Here is a 19,175-nt window from a genome sequence, read left to right as displayed (position 1 = left end):
TATGCTGGTAACACCCAGCTTGACCTCACCACCACCTCTCTTGACTCCTCCACTGTTGCAACACTATCAGACTTCTTATCCGACATCCAGTACTAGATGAGCAGAAATTTCATGAAATCATGGAATAGTTACAGCACAGGAGACCATTTGGCATGTCATGTCCACGCAGGCGCTCTGCAAGAGCAACTCAGCTAGTTCCACTCCCCTGCCTTTTCCCCATAGCCCTTCAAATTTTTTCTGTTCAGATAATTTGCAAGTCACAATTGATTCTGTGTCCATTACACTCGACAGTGCATTCCAGATCATAACCACTCACTGCATGAAAAAGTTTTTCTTCGTGTCGCCTTTGGTTCTTTTGCCAATTATCTTAATCAGTGTCCTCTGGTTCTTGATCCTTCCACCAATGGGAACAGTTTCTCCCTATCTACTCTCTATAGACCTCTCATGATTTTGAACACGTCTATCAAATCTCCTCTCAACATTCTCTTTCAAGGGAGAACAGCCCAAGCTTCTCCAATCTATCCATGTAAATGGTCTTTCATCCCTGGAACTATTCTCGTAAATCTTTTTTGCACCCTCTCTAATGCCTTTACATCCTGCCTAAAGTGTGGTGCCCAGAATTGGACACAATATTCCAGGTGAGGCCGAAACAGTGGCCGGAATTTTACGCCCCCCCCCCCTCCCCTGCAACAAGCGGGCTGGTGGCCAGGGGGCTGGGGGATGCATAAAATTGAGAGGGAGGTGGGGGCACCATTCCCAACCCCCTCCCGCCCCCACTGCAATTTTACGTGGGGCAGCTGTGGCGAGAAATGGCCCGCCTGCCCCAGGCCAATCAAGGCCCTAAGTGGCCAATTAACTGCCACCGAAGGGCCTCCTCCCACCACCGCAGATATTTTACCCTTGGCAGCCAGATGGCAAAGGCCCCAGGAACCCGGCCTGGTAAAACCAAGCGGCCTGCTTGCAGGCTGGACCCTCCTGATGGGGCACCCTATGCCCCACAGAGGGCCGCCCCAGAAGACCCAACTACCTCCAACGCACAACACTCCCACCCCACCCCACCCCACCTCCCCAACCAATCCCCTTGCCTCAACGGGGCCTGGCTGGTTGTCCCCGGCGAGACCCCGAAAACTTACCTGAGTTCCAGGGTCGTCCTTCCTCTTGCCTCTGATGGCTAGGTGTAGTCGCAGCAGTGGCCACTACTCCCAGTGGCACTGCTGGGACTGAGCTGCCGGCCTGCTGATTGGCCAGCAGCTCCATAAGGCAGGACTTCCTGCCTCAAAGAGGTGGAAGTCCCACCCAAGACAAATTAAGGGCCTGGGGAGCAAAAATTCCCAGCGTTGCTCCCCAGGCCCGGCAGAGGCGGACTCGCCACTGATTTTTCGGCCAGTAGGTGGGGCCCTGGTTTATAAATCCCAGGATCCCGTATGTCTTATTAACCGCTTTCTCAACCTGCCCTGCCACCTTCAGCGTTTTACGCATACATACCTGCAGGTCCCTTTGGACCTGCACTCTTTTAGAACTGTATCCTTTATTTTATATTGCCTCTCCTCGGTCTTCCTACCAAAAGCATTTCTTCATGCTTTTCTGCATTAAGTTTCATTTGCCCATTCCACCAGCCTGTCCATGTCCTCTTGAAGTCCATCACTATCCTCCTCGCAGTTCACAGTACTTCCAAGTTTTCTGTCATCTGCAAATTTTGAAATTGTGCCCTGAACATCCAAGTCTAAGTCATTAGTATAGATCAAGAAAAACAGTGGTCCTAATACCAATCCCTGGGGAACCCCCCTTATACACATTCCTCCAGTCCAAAGAACAACCATTCACCACTACTCTGTTTCATGTCACTCAATCAACTTCGAATCCATGCTGCCACTTTCCCTTTTATTCCATGGGCTTTAACTTAGCTGACAAAGTCTTATGTGGCACTTTATCAAATGCCTTTTGGAAGTCTAGGTACACCACATCAACAGCACTAGCCTGATCAACCCTCGTCAAAAAACTCCAGCAACTTAGTTAAACATGATTTGTCCTTAGAACATCCATCTTGGTTTTCCATAAATAACCGGCATTTGTCCAAGTGATTATTAATTTTGTCACGAATTATCATCGCTGAAAGCTTCCCCACCACTGTTGTTAAACTGACTGGCCTGTAGTTGCTGGGCTTATCTTTACACCCTTTTTTGAACGTGGGTGTAACATCTGCAATTCTCCAATCCTCTGGCACCACCCCTGAATCTAAGGAAGACTGGAAAATTATGGCCAGCGCCTCCACAATTTCCACTCTCAGTTCCCTCAGTATCCTTGGATGCACCTCATCCGGTCCTGCTGCCCTATCAACTTTAAGTACAGACAGCCTATCCAATATCTCCTCCTAATAAATTTTAAACCCTTCAAGTGTCTGAATTACCTCCTCTTTCAACCTTGCTTAGGTTGCATCTTCTTCCTTGGTAAAGACCGATGCAAAGTATACATTTAATAACTCAGCTATGCCCGCTGCCTCCATGCCTAAATTCTCTTTTTGGTCCATAATCGGCCCCACTCCTTCTTCTACCACCCTTTCACTATTTTTATGCTTTTTGAAGACTTTGGGATTCCCTTTTATATTACTTGCCAATCTCTTTTCATACTCTGTCTTTGCTTCTCTTATTTGCTTTTTCACTTCCTCTCTGAACCTTCTATATTCAGCGTGGTTCTGGGTTGTATTATCCACCTGACATCTGTCATAAGCACACTTTTTCTTGTTCATCTTAATTCCTATCTCTTTCATCATCCAGGGAACTCTGGATTTGTTTGACTTACCTTTCACCTTCATGGGAATATACTTTGACTGTGCCCGACGATGTCTTCTTTAAGTTACCATTGTTCAGTTACCATTTTGCCTGTCAACTTTTGATTCAAATTTATCTGGGTCAGATCATTCTTATCCCATTGGAGTTGGCTTTCCACCAGTTCATTATTCTTATTCTGGATTGTTCCTTATCCTTTTCCATAATCAACCTAAACTTTATGATACAATGATCATTGTACCCTAAATGTTCCCCTCTTGACTCTTGATCCACTTCGCCCACCTCATTCCCAAGAACCAGATCTAGCAGTGCCTCCTTTCGCATTGGACAGGAACCACAAGGCTGTAGAAAACTTTCCCTGCACACACTCCAAGAACTCCTGCCTCTTTCTGCCCTTCACATTACCACAATCCCAGTCTATATGTGGATAATTAAAGTCCCCCATTATAACTACTCTAATTTTGCTCCTCTCTGTAATTTCCTTGCAAATTATGTTCCTCTGTATCTTTCCCACTTGTTCGTGGCCTATAGACTACACCGAGTAATGCACCTTTTTGTTCCTTAGCTTGTCATTAACCTCTCTGGGATGTCCTTTCTTTCCAGCACTGCAATGTCCTTCTTGATTAATACTGCCACCCTTCCCCCTTTCCTATCTTTCCTGAATATGTTAATACCTAGTCCTGCCCTATACCTATATTGTAGACGTTAATACCTAGTCCTGCCCTTCTTTGAGCCAGGTCTCTGTTACAGCCACAACATCATATTTCCACATGGCACTCTACACCTGTAACTCACCAGTTTTATTTACCACACCCCTTGCATTCACGTATATGCACAGTAACCCTCATTTAGACATTATTACTTTCTCCCTTCCTCTGAACCCACCAAATAACTTACGATTTTCTACTCTAGTGCAATCTGTCTCTCCCAGTATTCTATGCGCCTTGGTATTCCTCTCCGATATTACCCCCTGGTTCCCACACCCAAGTTAATTTAAACCCTCCCTTAGAGTACTAGCAAATCACCTGGCAAGGAAATTGGTCCTGGCTCATGGAATAAAATTTGTAAGCACACAACACATTGCAGCTGTCATCACTGAGCTCCATAAATTCAAATTCGATATACTTCTCCTCATACTTTCTGTTCTTCATTTGTTTCTTTCTCCAGAACTCAGCACTGCCCATGATTTCAGCTGAAGTACTTGCAATGGCGGTGTAAGGTCAGTTTCAAATACCTTTCCACAGAACCATAGAAAAGTTACAGCACAGGAAGAGGCTATTTAGCCAATCGTGTCTGCGCCTGCTGAAAAAACTAACTGCCTATTCTAATCCCACCTTCCAGCACCTGGTCCGTAGCCTTGCCGGTTATAGCACTTCAGGTGCCTTTTAAATGAGTTGAGGGTTTCTGCCTCCACCACTGATCTGGGCAGCGAACTTCAGACCCACCACCCTCTGCAGAAAAAAGCTTTCCTCATGTCCCCTCTAATCCTTCCACCAATCACCTTAAATCTGTGCCGCCTGGTAATTGATCTCTCCACTAGGGGGAGCTGGTCCTTCCTATCGACTCGATCGAGGCCCCTCATAACTTTGTACACCTCAATTAAGTCACGCCTCAGCCTCCTGTGTTCTAAGGAAAGCAACTCCAGCCTATCCAATCTTTCATTACAGCTGCAATTTTCTAGCCCTGGCAACATTCTGTACTCTCTCCAGAGTAATTATGTCCTTCCTGTAATGTGGTTACCAGACCTGTAAGCAATACTCCAGCTGTGGCCTAACCAACATTTTATACAGTTCCAGCATTACATCCCTGCTTTTGTATTCCATACTTTGGCCAATAAAGCAAAGCATTCCATATGCCTTCTTCACCACTTTATCTACCTGTCCAGCCACCTTCAGGGACATGTGGACATGCACTCCAAGGTCTCTTACTTCTTCTACCCCTCTCAATATCCTGCCATTTTTTGTGTATTCCCTCGCTTTATTTGCCCTCCCCAAATGCATTACCTCACACTTCTCTGGACTGAATTCCATTTGCCACTTTTCCACCCACTCAACCAAACCATTGATATCATTCTGAAGTCGACAGCTATCCTCTTCACTATCAACTACACAGCCAATATTTGTGTCATCTGCAAATTTCCCAATCATGTCTCCCACATTTAAGTCCGAATCATTAATATATACCACAAACAGCAAGGGACCCAAAACTGAGCCCTGTGGAACGCCACTGGAAACTGCCTTCCCTTCGCAAAAATATCCATCGACTATTACCCTTTGTTTCCTGTCACTGAGCCAATTTTGGACCCAACTCGCCAGATTCCCCTGAATCCTTTTATTTTCTGACCAGTCTGCCATGTGGGACCTTGTCAAATGCCTTACTAAAATCCATGTATACCACATCCACTGCTCTACCCTCATCAATCCTCCTTGTTACTTCCTCAAAAAACTCAATTAAGTTAGTAAGACATGACCTTCCCGTTACAAATCCATGCTGACTATCCCTGATTAATCCGTGCCTTTCTAAGTGACAGTTTATCCGATCTCAGAATTGATTCTAATAATTTGGCCACCACCGAAGGCAGACTGATTGGCCTATAATTATTTGGCCTATCCCTTGCACCCTTTTTAAAACAATGTTCGCAGACCTCCAGTCCTCTGGTACCTCACCTGTATCTAATGAGGATTTGAAAATGATCCTGAGAGCATCCGTTATTTCCTCCCTGGCTTCCTTTAACAGCCTGGGATACAGTCCATCTGACCTTGGTGATTAAAACACTATCAAGGATGTCAGACCCTCGAGTACTTCCTCGCTCATTATGTTTATCATATCTAATATTTCACACTCCTCTTTACTTACCATTCCTGCATCAACCCTTCTCTTTGTGAAGACAGAGTCAATGTACTCATTAAGAACCCCGCCCACATCCTCTGCATCCACGCACAAGTTATCCTGTACATCTCTGATGGGCCCTACCCTTTCCTTAGTTATCCTCTTGCTCTTAATTTACTGATAAAACATCTTTAGGTTTTCCTGGATTTTACCTGCCAATGTTTTTGCATTCCTGATTTTCTTTTTTACGTCACCCCTGCACTTTCTATACTCCTTTAGACTTTCTAAAGCATTAAGTTTTTTGTGACTGTCATAAGCTTTCTTTTTCTGCTATATCTTACCCTGTATGCTTCTAGATAAACAGGGGGCTCTCGATTTGTCATTACCACCCTTTTTCTTTGTGGGGACATGTCTACACTGTGCCCTTTGTGACGGAAACCACACCTGTCAAATGGAAAAACATGTTAATTTCGTCACATGGAATACTATTTGAACATTTACTGGACATTTAAAATAACTTGTTTAAAAAGACCCCAGAGCAGTGGCTGAAAACATGGCTGTACATTTGCATTCTGAGAGACAGTTGCACAGAGACAATGGAAGTAATCCCTGATTCAATTAGCCAGATAGGTTTTGTCAATAGTGATGATCAAAAGATATTAAGCGTCATTGTGCAAGAGCGAGCATTCCACCCCCACCCCCACGCCTCAACTGAATGTGTTTGGTAAGCTTTGAAGAATCAACAAACCTCGCAGGCGATGCTGTCTCAAACAAAGAGCTAGTCACTTTACTAACCTGCTGACCAACCTGGGAATTGATTGAATTGTGCTCACAGTATAGTTTTGAGGCAGACTGCTTTTGAAGATCAAAGAGAAGCAAGGTCTCTCTCTCTCTCTCATGCAAAGTTTCAGGGACCCATTGAAGTAACTTAAGCCTCAAGACAGAAGACCTCTGCAGCCTTTTGGTACCAGCGAAACAAGGTTGAAAGTGTGCACTGGGCCCCAACGAGAACTGCAAGACTTAACTTCAATCAAAGACTTTACAACCAACCCATAACCAATAACTGAATTCCAACTACTACTTTAAACCTCCCCGCTTTAATTATTTTCCTTCTCTGTATCTATTTTTGTGTGTTTATCGTGCATGCATGCTTGCATGGTTGCGTCGTGTATTTTTAGTAGTTTTAACTGAGTTAGAGTTTTAAGGTTAATAAACTTACACCTTTCTTGTTTAAACCTGAGAAAACCTGTCAGGTTGATTCCTTTACAATTACAATTAGAGAGCAGTGAACAAGGACTCATGGAGGGGAAGCTAAAAAAAACACTGCGTTTTAAAAGTTAAACCCTGTTATGGCAAACCAGGAAAAGGCCAAGAAGGGAGCCCTCGACCTCTTCCTCAACTGGTCGTAACACTGTAGAATCTCATTTTTGAATGCCTCCCACTGGGTTGCCACTGATTTTCCTCCAAGTAGCTATATCAGGTCAACTTGCACCAGATCACCTCTCAGCTTCGTAAAATTTGTCTTCCTCTAATTTAGAACTTTTACTCCTGTTCTATCCTTATCCTTTTCCATAATATTGCGAAATCTAACTGTATTATGGCCACTATCTCCAAAATGGTCAGCAACTGCTACTTCATCCATTTGCCGAGCTTCATTTCTCAAGACTTAAACTAGAATTGCGCCCCCTCTCGTTGGGCTTGTTACATGCTGGCTAAAAAAGTTCTCTTGAATGCAGTTCAAGAATTTTGTGCCCTCTGTGCCCTTCACATTGTTTGTATCCTAGTTGATATTAGACTAGTTGAAATTCCCAACTATTATTGCCCTATTGTTTTTGCACTCAGAAATTTGTTGATATATTTGGGTGGCACAGTAGCACAGTCGTTAGCACCGCAGCCCCACAACTCTAGGGATCCGGGTTCGATTCTGGGTACTGACTGTGCGGAGTTTACAAGTTCTCCCTGTGACCGTGTGGGTTTTCACCGGGTGCTCTGGTTTCCTCCCACAGCCAAAGACTTGCAGGTGATAGGTAAATTGGCCATTGTAAATTGCTCCTAGTGTAGGTAGGTGATAGGGAATGTGGGATTACTGTAGTGGTAGTATAAATGGGTGGTTGTTGGTCAGCATAGACCCAGTGGGCTGAAGGGCCTGTTTCAGTGCTGTATCTCTAAATAAAAAAAATAAATTTGTTCTTCTATCTCGCTCTCACTATTTGGGGGTCTTTAGTACACTCCCAGTGGTGTGGCTGCCCCTTTTTTATTTCTGAGCTCAACCCATATGGCCTCATTTGATGATTCATTTAGCAAATCATCCCTCCTCACAGCTATAAATGATTCTTTAACCAATAATGCTACACCCCGTCCTGTTTTATCCCCCTCTCTATCCTGCCTGAAAACTATATCTGGTGATGTTGAGCTGCCATGTGTCTATCTGTGCCCTCAGCTCATTGGCTTTATTTGCAATACTCCTTGCATTTAGATAAATACCTTTTAACACTGCCAAATTCCTGTGCTGCACACTTTAGAACCTTTGCTTCTTCTGTCTTTCAGAGTCACTCACTAATTTTCTGCCTCCCATTCCCTGCTCTGAATCTGTCCCATTTGAAACTGCCCTCAGGTTCCCATCCCTCTGCCAATCTAGTTTAAATCATCCCAAAAGCACTAGTAAACCTTCCTGAAAGGATATTCATCCCAGATCTTGCAGATCGTCCGGCTTGTACAGGTCCCACCTTCCCCAGAACCAGTTCCAATGCCCCAGAGCTTGTATATCTGTGTTTAAAACTGAAAGAACTTAACTTGCCTCTTAATTTAAACAATAATTTTAGTTAATTGCTAAATTTAAACAAAAAATCTTAAGTATTGCTGAAAACAGAGACATTTTATCTTTTCTTCCCCCAAAAATATACTTTATTCATAAAAATCTGTTAAAAATACATTACAAAACAGTTCAAAACAGTACCAAGTTGACATTTCAGAAAGTGAAAAGGAAATAAGTTTTCTTCAATACAGGAGTGAGTTGCCTCACAACACTTCCATTCCATTTTACATGCCATGTCCATTTTTCAGCAAACCCATATTTGGTGTATACAGTCCGAGGTGTTTCCCACAGGTCCAGCCCCTCAGTTCACTATGGTGGGAGGACCTTACACAGTGGTCTTTCCCTATTGAGCCTTTGCAGCGGCTGCCCCAAGCTTTCGTGTGTCCCTCAGCACGTAGTCCTGGAACTTGGAATGTGCCAGTCTGCAACACTCGGTCGTGGACAACTCTTTGTGCTGGAAGACCGGCAAGTTTCGAGCAGACCAAAGGGCGTCTTTCACTGAATTGATAGTCCTCCAGCAGCAGTTGATGTTTATCTCAGTGTGCGTCCCCGGGAACAGCCCACAAACACAGACTCCTGTGTTACAGAGCTGCTTGGGATGAACCTCGACAAAAACCACTGCATCTCTTTCCACACCTGTTTTGCAAAGACACATTCCAGAAGGAGGTCTCTTCCCTACCACAGCCACCTGACGGGGCAACTTGTGGAGGCAATGAGATTCCGGGCATGCAGGAAGGATCTGACAGGGAGGGCCCTTCGCACCACCAGCCAAGCTATGTCTTGGTGCTTGTTTGAAAGTTCTGGTGATGAGGCATTTTGCCAAATGACTTTGGCAGTCATGCGTGGGGAACCATCCGACTGGATCCACCATTTCCTATTCCCGTAGGGCCTTGAGGACATTCCGTGCAGACCACTGCCTGATGGATTGGTGGTCAAAGGTGTTTTTCTGCACAAACTTTTCCACGAAGGATAGGTGGTACGGCATGGTCCAACTGGATGGAGCATTCCATGGCACTGTGACCAGGCCCATCCTTCACAACATCGGGGACAGATAGAACCTCAGCACGTAGTGACGTAGGTGTTTGCGTCCTGGGGTTCTACACACAGCTTGATGCAGCCGTACACGGAGGTGGTCATCAGGATGAGGGCAGCGTTGGGTACATTTTTCCCGCCCTTATCCCGAGGTTTGAACATCGTGTCCCTCTGGACCCGATCCATTTTGCATTCACAGATAAAGCGGAAAATGGCTCGGGTGACTGCCACGGCACAGGAGTGGGGTATGGGCCAGACCTGTGCCACATACAGTAACAACGTGATCACCTTGCACCTGATGACCAGGTTCTTACCCACAATGGAGAGAGATCGCTGCTCCCACATGCTCAGTTTATGGTGTATCATGGCTACTCGCTCCTTCCAGGTTTGGCGCACGTTCCCGGACTTTCTGAACCATATCCCCAGTACCTTCAGGTAGTCTGACCTAATAGTGAAGGGGACAAGGGATCACTTGGGCCCAGTACCCAAAGAACATGGCCTTGCTCTTGCTGCGATTTACTTTGGCTCCCGAGGCCAGTTCGAACTGGTCGCAAATGCTGATCAGGATGCAAACGGACAGCAGATCCGAGCAGAAGACGGCGACGTCATACATGTACAGGAAAGCTTTTACCTGAGTGCCTCCGCTGCCTGTGATTGTCACTCCTCTTATGCCCGCATCCTTCCTAATGGACTCAGCAAACGGTTTGATACAGCAGGCAGACAAGGCAGGAGGAGAGAGGACAGCCCTGTCTGACTCCAGATTTAATCGGGAAACGTTTTGATTCCCACCCATTGATTGAGACTGCATTACTGATGTTTGTGTAGAGCCATTTGATCCAATTGTGAATTCCCTTCCCAAACCCCATTTTGGAGAGCACGTCCATCATGTATGTGTGCGATATCCTGTCAAAAGCCTTCTCCTGGTCCAAGCTGATGAGGCAGGTGTCCACCTCCCCTGTCCCATACATAGGCGATCGTATCCCTGAGTAGCGCGAGGCCGTCAGAGATTTTCCTGCCAGGTACAGTACAGGTCTGGTCAGGGTGAATCACCGACTCCAGAGCAGACTTTACCCAACTGACGATGACTTTGGACAGAATCTTCTAGTTTACATTAAGCAGTGAGATGGGCCACCAATTTCTGATTTCCACCCTCTCCCCCTTCCGCTTATAGCTGAGGGGATGATGCCTTTCCTCATGAATTCTGATATGCTGCCAACAGAAGCAAACTCTCCTAAACTTCTTGCAGGTCTGGGCCAATCCGGTCCCACAGAGCCAAACATAACTCAACTGGTAAGCCATCGCTTTCGGGAGTTTTACCTGTCTCGAAGGACCTTTGTCAGCTGATCCAGAGTTAGCAGTTTGTTCAGACTTTGCATGCTGTCATCTAAGACCTCCATGCTAGATGACTGGAAGGATTCGGAGGCTGTGCTGTCCATAGGCTTCACATTGTACAGCCCAACATAAAAGGATTTGCTAATCCTTAGTATGTCAGACTGCGAAGACATTATTAAGCCATCCTCTTCCTTCAGTTGCTGATCACAGAGCTCTCTCTGTGTACCTTTTGGAAGAAGAAACGCGAGCACGTCTCATCCTACTCAACGGAGCGGTCTCTGGACCGGATGATGATCTTGGAGGCCTCTGTGGCAAAGAGTGAGGCCTGCTGGCTCTTCACCTCTTGGAGATCTTCCTTGACCTCGAACCCCATCGACCGCAGCCAGAGCAGATTTTGTATTCTTTTCTGGAGTCAGGACATTTTCCGCTGTCTCTCTCTTGCCCTCTGAACACCGTTGAGGATAAAGAACCTCTTGATGTTCACCTTGATCACTTCCCCCAATGAACTGGAGACTCAAAGAGGGGTTTCATGGTTTTCCAAGCTTTGTAATCCCTTTTGAGTTCCTCAATGTTCTCTGGGATTAACAGTGTAACATTTTATCAAAGCTTTTCATCTTGCACTAGTTAGGACAATTCGCAAGAATACCAATGTAAGGGAAGCAACAAATTTATACTGTATGAAATATACATTGAAACATTGAAAATAGGAACAGGAGTAGGCCATTCAGCCCTTCGAGCCTGCTCCGCCATTCATTATGATCATGGCTGATCATCCAACTCAGTAGCCTGTTCCCGCTTTCGCCCCATACCCTTTGATCCCTTTAGATCCAAGAGCTATATCTAACTGCTTCTTGAAAACATACAATGTTTTGGCCTCAACTGCTTTCTGTGGTAGCGAATTCCACAGGCTCACCACTCTCTGGGTGAAGAAATTTCTCCTCATCTCAGTCCTGAAAGGTTTACCCCATATCCTTAGACTATGACCCCTGGTTCTGGACTCCCCCACCATCGGGAACATCCTTCCTGCATTTACCCTGTCAAGTCCTGTTAGAATTTTATAGGTTTCTATGAGATTCCCCCTCACTCTTCTGAACTCCAGCGAATATAATCCTAACCGACTCAATCTCTCCTTATACGTCAGTCCCACCATCCCAGGAATCAGTCGGTAAACCTTCGCTGCACTCCCTCTATAGCAAGAACATCCTTCCTCAGATAAGGAGACCAAAACTGCACACAATATTCCAGGTGTGATCTCACCAAGGCCCTGTATAATTGCAGCAAGACATCCCTGCTCCTGTACTCGAATCCTCTCGCTATGAAGGCCAACATACCATTTGACTTTTTTACCGCCTGTTGCACCTGCATGCTTACCTTCAGCGACTGGTGTACGAGAACACCCAGGTCTTGTTGCATATTCCCCTCTTTCAGTTTATAGCCGTTCAGATAATAATCTGCCTTCCTGTTTTTGCTACCAAAGTGGATAACCTCAAATTTATCCACATTATACTGCATCTGCCATACATTAGCCCACTCACTCAACTTGTCCAAATCACCCTGAAGCCTCTCTGCATCCTCCTCACAACTCACCCTCCCACCCAGTTTTGTGTCATCTGCAAAGTTGGAGATATTGCATTTAGTTCCCTCATCTAAATCATTAATGTATATTGTGAATAGCTCGGGTCCTAACACCGATCCCTGCGGTACCCCACTAGTCACTGCCTGCCATTCAGAAAAAGACCCATTTATCCTTACTCTTTGTTTCCTGTCTGCCAACCAATTTTCTATCCATCACAATACACTACTCCCAATCCCATGCGCTTTAATTTACACGCTAATCTCTTCCGTGGGACTTTGTCGAAAGCCTTCTGAAAGTCCAAATAAACCACATCCACTGGCTCCCCCTCATCAACTCTACTAGTTACATCCTCGGAGAATTCTCGTGGATTTGTCAAGCATGATTTCCCTTTCGTAAATCCATGCTGACTCTGCCCGATTCTACCACTGTTCTCTAAGTGCTCTGCTAGAAAATCTTAGATAATGGACTCTGGAATTTTCCCCACTACCGACGTCAAGCTGACTGGTCTATAATTCCCTACTTTCTCTCTACCTCCCTTTTTAAATAGTGGGGTTACATTTGCTACCCTCCAATCTGGAGGAACTGTTCCAGAGTCTATAGAATCTTGGAAGATGACCACCAATGCATCCACTATTTCTAAGGCCACTTCCTTAAGTACTCTGGGATGCATACCATCAGGCCCTGGGGATTTATTTGCCTTCAATCCCATCAATTTCCCCAACACAATTTCTCTACTAATACTGATTTCTTTCAGTTCCTCTCTCTCACTAAGCCCTGTGTTCCATAACATTCCTGATATGATATTTGTGTCCTCCTTTGTGAAGACAGAACCAAAGTATGCATTTAGTTGGTCAGCCATTTCTTTATTCCCCATCATAAATTCCCCTGTTTCTGACTGTAAGGGACCTATATTTGTCTTCACCAATCTTTTTCCCTTCACATACCTATAGAAACATTTACAGTCCGTTTTTATGTTCCCCGCAAGCTTGCTCTGGTACTCTACATGAGAAGAGAGTGCTGATTGGTTGGAAAGTGGACTCTGATTGGTAGAGGCATTGCCATGGAGAATGCCCCAGTTAATGGTGACTGACAGTTAACCGCCAAGCTTTGTTTGAAATTTAAACCAGGAAGCTTGACTCTGATTGGTCCTAAAGCGTTGCCCAAGGAATGAACCAGCTAATGGCTCACTTATTTGACCAAAAAAGACTAGTCAAGAGAGATTAACCCTTAAAGTGCCATCACTTAACAAACTCCCTTCTTCACACTCAGTGCAGACTTGAAGTCCTCGCTGGCCAAAGTGCACTGTGTGGTTGGCCGGCTTTGGTCAGGGTTTTCTTGAAGGCAGAGTTGTAGTTGGCTCTCTTCCCCTGATGGCTGACTGTAGCACTCTGTAGGCTTGAAGGGACCACAGTCGCAGATGGTTTTCAAACTTGAAGTTTTCTGGGGAGAGAGAGATTGTGAATCACACAGCTTTCTGCTGCTGCACACTTTGAGTTACTCCTTGTCTTCTGTGAGTTTAACAAAACTCCTGTTTTTGCAGAGATGGAGATTTTAAAGTAAATTTTCCATTTTAAACTATTTTACTCACACTATCAAAGCTCATGAAGTTGCTGAGTATTGAAAACTCCTGGCCAAGGGCCTCCCATAGAAGGCTTAATACTGTTCCATTTACAGGGGATCAGCTGCAGCTGGCTTTATTTCACAGTAAAACCCCCAGATATAAGACATATTAAACTCCCAACATGTGGTATAACTACAGACTGAGCCAAAAATCCTGGCTGGCTAAAGTTTTGATGCTCTGTAATAAGAAGTATTTTCCTATCAAATGCCGTAGTCACATCTTTTTGCTTATTCTCTTTTGCAGCGCTCATGCCCACAGTAAAGGGTAAGGTGTCATGTTCAAGCTGTGATCAGAAACTGGATGAGGATCACATCAGTCATTAACTGCACTTCCTCACACATTTGAAATAATGCGAATGTGGTGATGGTTGCAAGAGAGGAGGAGGGGCTTGTGGGAGTGATGGGCGGGGGCAGGGGGGTGTGGTAACAGTTTAACCCACTGACTCATGAACATGCTGCTAAAGAGTGCACTTTATTTGTGGACCCTGCGGATCTCAGTTGGAGAACAACTGCCTCAGAGTTCAGAAGAATGGGAGAGGATCTCATTGAAACATAAAATTCTTAGGGGAATTCATAGAATAGATGCTGAGAGGGTGTTCCCCCTGGCTGGGGATTGTAGAACTTGAGGTCACAGTCTCAGAATAAGGGGTTAACCATTTAGGACATGGTGAGGAGAAATTTCTTCACTCAAAGAGTTGTGTATTTTTGGAATACTGTCCTGCAGAGAGCTGTGAATACTCAGTCATGGAGTATATTCAAGTCAGAGATAGATTTTTAGATACTGATGGTATCAAGGGATATGGGAATTGTGCGGGGAGATGTAACTGAAGTGAAGATCCTATTAAATGGGAGAGTAGGCTCGATGGGCAGAATGGCCGACTCCCGATCCTATTTCTGACCTCCCAGAAGGTGGAGGTCGGGCTCATGATATTACGTGCTGCCCAGCGACGCGCGGGCTGACAGGCGTGCGGACGGCACGTGATGTCATCGTCCACCAGTCATGGCGTTCGGTGGAGCAGAAGGTGAAGTAAGTGCGCAGGCGCGGCCGCCAGCAAATTGTAAGGGGCGGGGGCTGCGCGCTAGGGGACGCGGCGTTTCGTTTCATTGAAGTCGCTTCATTCTTGGCCGGTGGGCAGTAGGGAGAGAGTCGCTAATCAGTTAGTGAAAGTTCAGTTGTTGTGAGGCAGTCAGTGTACGATGTCGATATAGCCCAGCGTTGCTCCGTGTACACACGCTGGAAAAGGAGTGGCAGTTGGGTTGAGTCGTTGTTGTATTATGCTCGTTTTATTTGTAAAATTTCGAGAAGAAATGTGTGCCGCACCAGGCTTTTATCATCAGAGGTAAGCTTGTGTTGAGCCGCCTTCGACTAAGTTCCAGAGGTATTAGCGTTTCAGAAAGCTTCTTGCACAATAGATTTACCTTTTTTGCGTTGCGTGTTTATTTCGGCGGGGTTGGAGGGGGCGGGGGGATAAATGAAGCACAATAATGTGAGACAAAGGACATTTTAACTCCTGGGTGCATTGTAGATGTTCTGTGATTGGAATAATTTGAAGCTTTTGACGGGAATGATCATTGTTAAATCAAATCTAGGTTTTGACGAACCGTTTGGGTTTCAGTTGGTTACGGACTGCTGAGGTGGTCATTGATGTCTGTAAAATGAGAGTGAAAGGCCAACACGGCTCATAAATGCACTGATTTCACAGCATTTGTAAAAGGGGGTGGGTTGGGAGGATTCTCGAATGTTTTGGGAATCGCTTTGACTGGGAGGGGGCTTAACAGGAGCTAAGATTTAACTTGACAACATCGAATTAGTTGCTTTACATTCTTGACAAATCCCTAAAATGTATCTCATTCATGTGAGCATTTAGTGCCAAGTAGGTGAATAACCAAAAAATAGATTATTGGGTTTATGTTATTCACCCTGGGATTCCATTCCTTTCTCCAACCACTTGGGCTTAACCAGACTGTTTGTAGTTGAGATGTCGTATTTGACCCAGGGCTGAGTTTCTGACCCCATATGTCTCCTTCAAAAAGGTCATCAACTTGAACACCATAAAGTTGCCTGTGTCTGCCCTGTTACGTGTTAGTTATAGAACCTCTGAGAAACAATCGCTTCACTATATACTTCACAAAGACTGATCACTTCAGATGGTGTCATTAACATAAAGAATACATTTGTTTATTTTAACATATGTGATGTTACATCATAACTGTTATATGATCAATGTGATTGTATAGCCACACCTCTTAAAGGTATACACACACAACATGTTATACCTCAGCCCATCTGCTGCAAAGGCCCTAATTCCACGTCTTTCTCGCCTCTTGACTTGGCTATTGCAATACAGATGCAAAATACTGGAAATAGGTAAGGCAGCTTTTATCAACGGGAGAAAGTTAGAGATGTAACAGGTTTTTTAGCAAGTACAAAGGCAGGGAAAGGGGGGCGGGAAATAACAAAATGCAAGGATAGGGTGGAAAGAAGGAGAGATTAAGTGGAAAAAGGAATGATGGTACAAAAAAGGAGATGGTAATGGGACAAGTAAAGAAACAATGAGGTGTAAATGGGAATAACAAAATCACTAACAGCTGCTGTCCAAAAAGATCAGGGTAGAGGTTATGATCTGAAAATGTTGAACTCCAGTTTGAGTCTGGAATGCTGTAACGTGCCTAATTGGAAGATGAGGTGATTTTTCTTGTGCTTACGTTGAGCTTCATTGGAACAGTTTGGAGGCTGTGAACAGAGAGGTTAGAATGGGAGTGGGGCAGCAAATTAAAATGTCAAGTGACCAGAAGTTCAGGGGCACGTCAGCAGGCTGAGGGGAGGTGTTCTCCAAAGTGGTCACCCAGGTTGTGTTGATCTCACCAATGCAGAGAAGACTGCATCATGAGTAGCGCGCACAGTGGTGTGTTTGGGGCCCTGGATGATGGGAAGGGGGATGGATAAAGGGCAAGTGTCACATTTCCGGCACTTCAATGGAAAACTGCTGTGGGAAGGGGAGGGGGTATTGGGGTGACTCCAGAGTGGATCAGGGTGTCGCAGAGTGAACGGTCCCTATGGAATGCTGAAAGGGAAGCGGAGGATGTTTTAGGTGGTGGCGTCATGCTAGAAGTGGTGGAGGATGATGTGTTGAATATGAAGGCAGGTGAAGTGGGATTTAGGGATAAGGAGAATCATATCGTTGTTCTGGGAGGTACGGGAAATGGAACGGGCACGGTCAAGGGCTCTGACAACCATGGTGGAGGGAAATTTTTTTTTGCTGTGAACATTACATTGTTGTGATATTTTGTAAATGCATTCGATAGCATTTTGGATGAGATTGTTTTGAGAAGTAGTATGTCGTCCTAGGTTTGCATTCATTCTAGTGTGCTTAAATAGTTTTTAGAGGATATCCTTAATTTTTGTGAATAAGAGGATTAAATTTGTTTGCGATGCATGGAATGACGGTTAAACTGCTATTTTCTGCCTGTTTTACTGACCCATTCTGAAAGTTTTGTGAAGCCTCATGTGATTTGGTTCAAATTTGCTCCATTTGCTCTGAGTGCATCACTGTATCTATGCAATTTAAAAACAAATCATTCCTGGAGTGGGCATCACTGACAAGGCCAACATTTATTCCCAATCATGAGAATGATGGGCTGCCTTTTTGAGTTGTTGGAAGTCAGTGTGGTGAAGGTGTTCCACACTGCTGTTATTTGTAATGGTTTGGCTACAATAAAAGGCTTGCTTGTTCATTTCAGAGAACAATTAATGTTGATGTGGGACTGGAATAACGTTGAGGCAGACCAGATCAGGATGGCAAGTTGCCTTCTTTAAAAGGAAATTAATGAGCTAGTTGGATGTTAATGACAATTCAGCAACTTAATGGTCACTTTTACTGTCGCCAGGTTTTAATTTCCAGATATTTTCAACTGAATATTACACTGCCATCGTGGGATCGAACACGCATATTTTGGAATGCTAAAAATAGAGACGCTGTCGAAGCTTTTCATCTTGCACTCATCAGGACAATCGCAAGAATAACCAATGTAAATCACCAGGCAATGCCAGTGTGATGCTAGGTATATAGGCCATATGTCCCTGTCATGCAGACCTGCCAAGAATGAGGCACGTTAATTTTGTTATATGAACATTGTTTTGAAAACTGTTGCTGAAGTGAAGAAAGGACTTGTTTTAAAAAAAAAAAATCACCTGGCCCTTGGCTGGAAAGAAATTGGCATATTAACAGACAGTGCTTGTGGAGACAAAGGGGTTACTTCCCTTATCCATTTTAACCCACAGTGGACTTTGAGTACCAGGAATTGAAGGTGAGGGAGCTCAAATTTCAGAATGACTGCTGGGATGGCTGAATCTACGAACAGACGTGGTCAGACCAGCGGGTCACGTGAGGAGCCTGCTTGGCAACCTGGTTTTTCTTAATTGTACAAACAGTTTGCTCTTGGAGAGACTGCTGTATGCCCCTGGACTGAAGAAGACTTCTCCTGTCTGCTCCTATCTCTTTCTCACAAGCCTCTGGACCCACTGAGGACACGTGAACTTCGAGAGAAAAGTCTCCTACATAGAACAAGGTTTAAGAATATTGGGCCCCAAAGAAAAGCAAGACCTACCTACAATCAAGGACTTTACAGAGAGCTCTAAGAGCAGTGACCAAAACCATCTTCAGATATTGCCTCAAACTTTTCCACTTTTATTTCTACTCTTTTTTTTTTTTTGTTGTTGTCTCTATCTGCATGTGTGTATTGCGTATGCATGCGGGTCTGGGCGCGTCCTGTATCCGTAGGCGTTAACTGAATTAGAGTTTAAGTTTAATAAATTTCAACCTTTCTGCTTTAAACCTAAGAAAGCCTGTCTGGCTAGCTTTTTTGCTTTATAATTGGAAAGTGCTGAACAAGGATTCACCAAGGGGGAACTAAAAAAAAAAAGTGTATTTAAAATTAAATCCTGTTAAGGTAAGACCAGGTGAAGGCTGAGGGGGAACCCGAGACCCCTTTCTAACCTGGTCGTAACAGACCCAAAGACTGGCGGATCGTATCAAGCACATGTCCCTTTTGCTGTTTGCAACGGGCAAGGTACGGGTACGGGCCGTACCCAACCATGCTTGCAAAACAGTGTCCAACATTAGGTGTGATTCTGTGATTGGATAACATTTGTTAACTAATCTTCAGTGTGCTAAGAATAACCCTG

At 44.8% G+C, this 19,175-nt stretch overlaps 1 protein-coding gene across 2 annotated transcripts in view; it reads left to right on the top strand.

Moving 5' to 3' along the window:
* The first annotated feature begins 15,049 nt into the window (after positions 1–15,049).
* Positions 15,050–19,175, top strand: part of mpp7a (MAGUK p55 scaffold protein 7a) — a 594,283-nt gene continuing 590,157 nt past the window's right edge. For both annotated transcript variants that reach the window (XM_068014202.1, XM_068014172.1), the window contains exon 1: positions 15,050–15,330. The gene's annotated coding sequence lies outside the window, so the exon portion shown is untranslated. The remainder of the gene's footprint in view (positions 15,331–19,175) is intronic.

The sequence above is a fragment of the Heterodontus francisci genome, chromosome 2, assembly GCF_036365525.1.
Source record: "Heterodontus francisci isolate sHetFra1 chromosome 2, sHetFra1.hap1, whole genome shotgun sequence".
NCBI lineage: Eukaryota > Metazoa > Chordata > Chondrichthyes > Heterodontiformes > Heterodontidae > Heterodontus > Heterodontus francisci.
Note: the sequence above shows the minus strand (reverse complement) of the source record. Positions and strands in the feature narration are given on the sequence as shown.